General features: G+C 33.6%; 1 protein-coding gene across 2 annotated transcripts in view; it reads left to right on the plus strand.

Moving 5' to 3' along the window:
- Window positions 1-6,350, plus strand: part of KCNH7 (potassium voltage-gated channel subfamily H member 7) — a 485,293-nt gene that overhangs the window by 38,475 nt on the left and 440,468 nt on the right. The window lies entirely within an intron of this gene.

The following is a 6,350-nucleotide window of genomic DNA, read 5'->3' on the forward strand; positions in this document are numbered from 1 at the left end:
ATTGGGAAACTTTGATAATATTTGATAATATTAGGAAATTATCAGTCTTTTCTTTGAAAATAAACTAGAAAGTTATTAAAATAACAGGGAAGTTCTCAAAGTAGTTCCAGAACCAACACCATCTGCATCACCTGCCAAACTTACTACAAATGCAAATTTTCAGCCTTACACAAGACCTACTGAATCTGAAACTCTGGGAACGAGGTCCAGGAATCTGTGGCTTAAGATTCCTAGGTGATTCTGATGTACACTAAAGGTTTTGAACCACCGTATTGGAATATATCATATTCTTGCTAGCTGATGAATGAAATTTGCTCTAATAGACTGAGATTTTAGTACGTGAACAGGTATTTAGTGAATAACAAACTCCAGGGCCATATGAAGTACTGAGGCTTTAAGGAACTCATTAAAGCACAAGCATGGCTCCCTCTTCCAATAACTTCTTGCATTAAATCATTACTATTCAGGAAGAACTCTAGATGGGGATTTTCCTTGTGTAGGGTTTCATTATTATTAATTGAGTTCTTAATGGAGTTTATTGCTTAGCATTCTCAAATAACTTCTGTTTCATTGTGATACAAGAAAGTCTAATCCGTCACAATGCTTTTACTTTTCATAATAGCACAGAATTGCTGAATGTGATATTAGTTTAAATGCATCCCACTATCCTTCATCTATTTGTAATGAAAAATGATTCTGTTGCCTTTTGAGAACATCAGAATGATTATGTAACATTTTGTGGTGCTGAATTATTTTAGATATGACATTCTTAGTAAGGAAAAAAAGAATGGTGCTTCAAGAAATTACTTCCAAAATGGTAAAAGGAATTTGAGAAAAAAGAAATTACTTCAGAATTCTACTAATTTTTTATTCCAAAATTTGCTTGTGTAAATTAAAAATGGACAATTGTTGAGAATTGCTATTCCTGCGGTTAATTTCAGCACCCTAAATATTTAAGTGTAAAGATGTAAGTTAAGAGGGGAAATATTTATGCTTGAAAAAGCTTGTCTTTTTCATACTTTAAATCCCCACTAATACCTTTGCTCCATTATTATTTATTTTTTAGAATGACGTTATTTTACTTTACCAAATATGCACTTGTTTTCTAAGTAGTTCTACCCTCTTCACGTTAGTTCAGAATACATAATTTTTTCTTCTTCTAAAAATAGAGAACCCTTGTGTTTATCCTTGCATAAATATAAACACGGCTTTAAAAAACATGAATTTTATGTAAAATGTGAAATAAATGTTAATATTTATGTGTAGCATTTAAGTACATTTTCCCTTTCTTACAAGGAGAGAAAAGCCAGCAAGAGATTTCTGATAACTACCATCACTTTAATCTGTTTTTCTAAATACTAACACTTGACACCCAATAAAAAACTAAAAAACAAATAAGACTACAAGAACACAGGATTACTTTTAGTGCTCTAAAGGTAGGAGTTCTGCAACATCATAAGGGTGTCAAAGGCCTAGCACATTGGCATTTGCCATTAATGGTCAACACTGATTATTATTGTATTTTAGCATTCAAAGCACAAGGAATAATAAAAGCCTTTGAAGTTTTATTTTCATTAGTTTTAACAAGTGATGTTCTGTACATGTGCATGAATAATGCCTTTTTAAAAACTTTGTAATCGTGCATCATGTGAGTGGGTAATAAAGAAACAATATTCTTTCCCACAAGAGTGGGCTAAACACTTCAAAGGACACTTCATGAAACATTTGGAATTAGAGCTTGAGGTATCGTGACGTTACTGTTTTCATCAAAGCTTTTAAGTTGGAGGTGATCGATAAAAAAACAAACAAATTACCATAGGTGATAATAATATACTCAATAAAATGTAAAATACTGATGTTGTATAAGACTTTCAGTAAAAGACCTGGCAAATCCCCAGGTATTAGTGGGGATTTAAAATATGAAAAAGAAAAACTTTCTTTTGTAACATAAATATTTCCCATTTCAGTTTAAATATTTACACTTAAATATTTAGGGTGCTGAAATCACGGCAGCAATAGCAATTCTCACTTATACTCATTTTCTACAATGCTACACCTGGTTATTTTTCTATCCGGGTTTAAGTTCCTTCACCATAAGTCCTCCTTTCTTTTTTGGAAGGCTCAGTGGATGCCCTATGATCTGCCCCTGGAATACCCATTGTTTGTTGTGGTGGAAGGTTGATAAGAAATCTTTTATCTTATAAAAGATAAAATGTGTATATTTGTATTGTCTTGTATTCAACAGCTTTGAGTTGGTGCACCCAATTCTGAGTAGAGGGGTGTGTGTGTGTGTGCGCGCGCGCGCCTGTGTGTGTGCGCGCCTGTATGTGTGTGTGTGTGTGTGTGTAAAACAAAGTACTTTATAATGCAAAGTCCCTTTCTTAAACTTCCATAAGCTCTGTTAAGACAGCAATACAGAAATACAGAAAAGAGAAGTGTATAATTGATGATGCCCTGGACTTTCTAAGGCTTTGAAATGCGAACCAGGAACGCAAATTGTTTTACCAAAAATGAAAATGTCCTTTTGCATGACAGCAGTTTGTTCCAGTTGCACCTGTGTTTTTCTATGATTTGCAAATTGGTTGGAATTTTGCCCTTGGTATACTTTTAGCCTCAAAATGTTCTAGAATTTGAAAAGTGGTGGGGGAGGGGAACTTGATCATAAATGTACTGTTCAATCTGATTTTAGATAAATTCTAATTTTATGAATATTGTTTTTTGAACAGAACAATTTGAGAAAATGAGGATTACTTATAAATATTTATAACGATCATAAAACAGTCTTCTAAATATTAAAGGTCTGAGTTGTAATGATTGATATATTAATATTTACCTCATCTATTAAAAATATTAGTTGATTATTACCTATGCTTCATGTGGTTCCACAAGGAATATATTACTGTTTTAGAAAGATGTATGCAATTCAATAGTAAAATATTTCTCCAAAAATTTAAAGAAGAAATTTAAATTAAATAGAAAATTTAGGGAGAAAAAATTAAAAACAATATAGGGACCATTCAGACCCCATCAATGCTATATTTGAGCATTGAATTTGGCATTGAATTTTTTCACAGCTTAAAGAAAATGTACAAAGGGCCAGTTAAAAAGGAGAAAACATCTGTTTCTCATGGGAAGCAAAGCTTTGCCTACTACTTAAAAAAATAAAAGATATTTCTGAAGTGGGGCTTCACACAGAGGGTCTTTGGTAATAGACACATAACTGACCCTACGCAAACACTGCTCACCAAGAATACACTAGAATTAATCATAAGTGATCATTTAGAGTTTGTCTAGAAGTGTTGCACAGGAATTAGCCAATCCAAATATACAGTATGTGAGATGACACTGGGTGTCTGGTCTTTTGCAGCAGATTTGTAATTGTTTTTTATTGTCTGTCTCCCTTATTGAATTGGGGACTCTTTATAGGTGGGGGGTCACTTTTCATTCATAGTGTTGTGTCTAGTTTGCACTACACACTTGATAAGGAAAAAAGATAGTGTAAAATTTGTTAAAGGTCTCTATCAAAACATTCTATGGGGCATTTCACTATATATGAGTCTTTTTAAGATACAGTTTTAAGGCAGTCTTTTAAAAAACATTTTGAGAGGTGGATTTATGCTTACTGCTTTTTTTTAGAAGGTGACAGAATCAAACACAAACATGAGGTGTTCAATAAATATTGCTGACTATATTGATTTGAGCCAAAATTTCACCAATAATGCATTTGGACTGAATGTGTAACTAATATTCTTGGACTAGGAGAACAACAAAATTCTTAGAAAATGAATCCTAGGAGTTTGTTCAAGATTCTATCACCTAATATGTAGAATATGTATTGAAGATTTTGAAATATCTGTGTATAATTTTCTAAAATTAATGTGTATCTCCTAAGAATCCTACCATATTAATACCAGTTGTAATGTAGGTCAGAGAGCTGGCAAAGATTTTCTTATATGAATTTTTTTCAAAAGTATTAGCTCCCTAATTCTTCTTTCAGCAATTCTCTGGTACAGCAAATTCACAAGGAATAAAATGTAAATTTTAAAAGCCTTAGGCCAAACTACTTTCATTTTCTTCTTAAAATACTCTGCTTCTAGGAAGGATGCTTCTACTAAGGAAAACAGGAAAGTGGTATAAGTGATCTATAACTATATATAGTTTACATGGGACACAGAAAGAGATAGCTTTTCACCTTTGTTCTTCATTCACTGAAAGCAGAAAAATATATATTTATTTAAGGATGGCTTGAACTTATATTACAAATTCTATTATTATTCTTGTCATTGTCCACATTTTCTTAATTTTATCAAGTGCAGAAAGAGAAAAACAGAAATAGTCTTCCTTTTAATTTAGAAATAGGCCACTATAAACAGCATACACAACAACTCAAAATTGCAATTTCTTAATGTTACGCACTTGATTAATTTGTATGAATTCATGCCATATTTCTCTGGACATTGCTGAATTATCAGGGATATGACTTGGCTTGCATCTCCAGTTATAAACCTTGGTATAGTCAGGCCTGATTAGGGCAGAATGGAGAACTTGCTTCTGGCTTATAGCCCTCCTATGGGCACCATGAAGGTTAGTGCTGCCCGTGATGCTCTGGCGTTTGGAGATCTGCACACACAACCTCATTACCCCACCTTTAACATCTATGTCACAGATCAAGAGTTTGCAAACCATGATCCATAAGCCAAAAATAGTCCAAAGATTTCTTTACTATAGTTATATTTTGTTCTTAGAATTTTAAAATTTAAATACCTTTGTGTCTGCATTCTCCTATAATTCTGGTCCAGCCAGTTCTTGTTTTCTTATCCAGTCCATGACACTCATTTATAATAATAGCTTAGTTCCTAAAGATAAGTGAATTTTTCATTCCTATGACCACTCCTGTTTTCTGTCAAGTAATGTTAGATTTCTCTGTTCAACTATGAAATGTTGACATCCTAAAAGCTATTAATAAACAGATCAGTTCTCTCAGGTGACTTGAGTGTTTTCAGTAAGAATCACCAATGCAATAATCCAGAGATACTAAATAAATGACTGACTTTGCTCAAACATTGTTGGCTTGACAGAGCATCGTGTTGAGAAGATTTCTGAGACCAAACCCAAGTTCACAATGAAAGACTGCAGTCATTGGTGGCCATAAGACATGAGAGACAGGGGTTGTCAAACTGGGTAGTCCCAATAGATGAGGATTTACCATATTATGCCTTGTAACAAAGTGAGTTATGTACTTGTTTTATTGCCCCACCATCCTTCAACCAGATTGTACTTCTTCTAGGTGGACCTGTATCTTAAATATATGTATCCTTGTGACACTTATTTCAGAGCTCTACAAATGGAAAGTTATCCATATAATTGGAACTATGCCAGATCAGAACAGGAGATGTTTTCTGAGACCCTCGCTTCTGCTACAACATTACACAAAAAAGGGTTTAGAATTTAAAAAGAAAACAAGATTAAGCAAAAACATGTTCTTAAAAAGTCCCAGGTAATAGCCAACAAACTTATAGAAGCTACATTTCTGTAGTTGCTGGTGTGTAGGAGTTGTGATTACTTGTTCATATATGCACCATGCTAAACATAATACAGAAGATGCTCCACGTAGCTGCTGTTACTAAGGAACTACAGACAGTGCCTGTCCTTTGAAATATTTTCCTGATAAGAAATGTGTAATGGTATCACATATTTTGCACTATTTAAGATAAGGTGAGAAGGGCATAACCATAGAACAATTATATCACCTGAATTACATGAGCAAAGAACCTCTAAACTTGCTATCGTTAGTGAAGTATGTAGGCGCACTAAGCTTACCTGAGGCAGATAGTTGAGCATCTCGCTACATGCTGAACCCAACAGACACTGGTGCCTTCAGTTTCAATGAGCAGGTTTTTTTTTTTTTTTTTTTTCTTGGAAACAGTGTTTGTAAACAGTGTTGGCTTGCAGTCTTTTATGTGCTGGGTTTCGTCCTGATCCCTTATATGCATTATCACATTCAATCTTGTCAAGAAACCTTTGAGTTTCAGATTGTGGAAGCCATTTTACAGATAAGAAAAATGAGGTCTCTAGAAACAAAGTAAATTTCCCAGTGTCATGCAGTTGTTCAATGGTAGACATGAAATTCAGACACAGGCCTCTGATTCCAGTTTCCATGCTGTTTCTTTGTTGTCATCCATTGGTATGTAAACAACTTTTCATTTAAAAAAGATGTAAATAATATTGGTATAAAACAAATGTATTCTAGAATTTCAACTTTCCTGTTCATTTGTTCCTTGAGCCTGGTTTTTCTTGTCTTCAGGTTTATATTTTAAGGTGATATCTTATACAGTGGTCTTCTTTGTTTA

This window comes from Rhinopithecus bieti, unplaced genomic scaffold, assembly GCF_001698545.2.
Source record: "Rhinopithecus bieti isolate Rb0 unplaced genomic scaffold, ASM169854v2 scaffold_19966, whole genome shotgun sequence".
NCBI classification, from domain to species: Eukaryota; Metazoa; Chordata; class Mammalia; order Primates; family Cercopithecidae; genus Rhinopithecus; species Rhinopithecus bieti.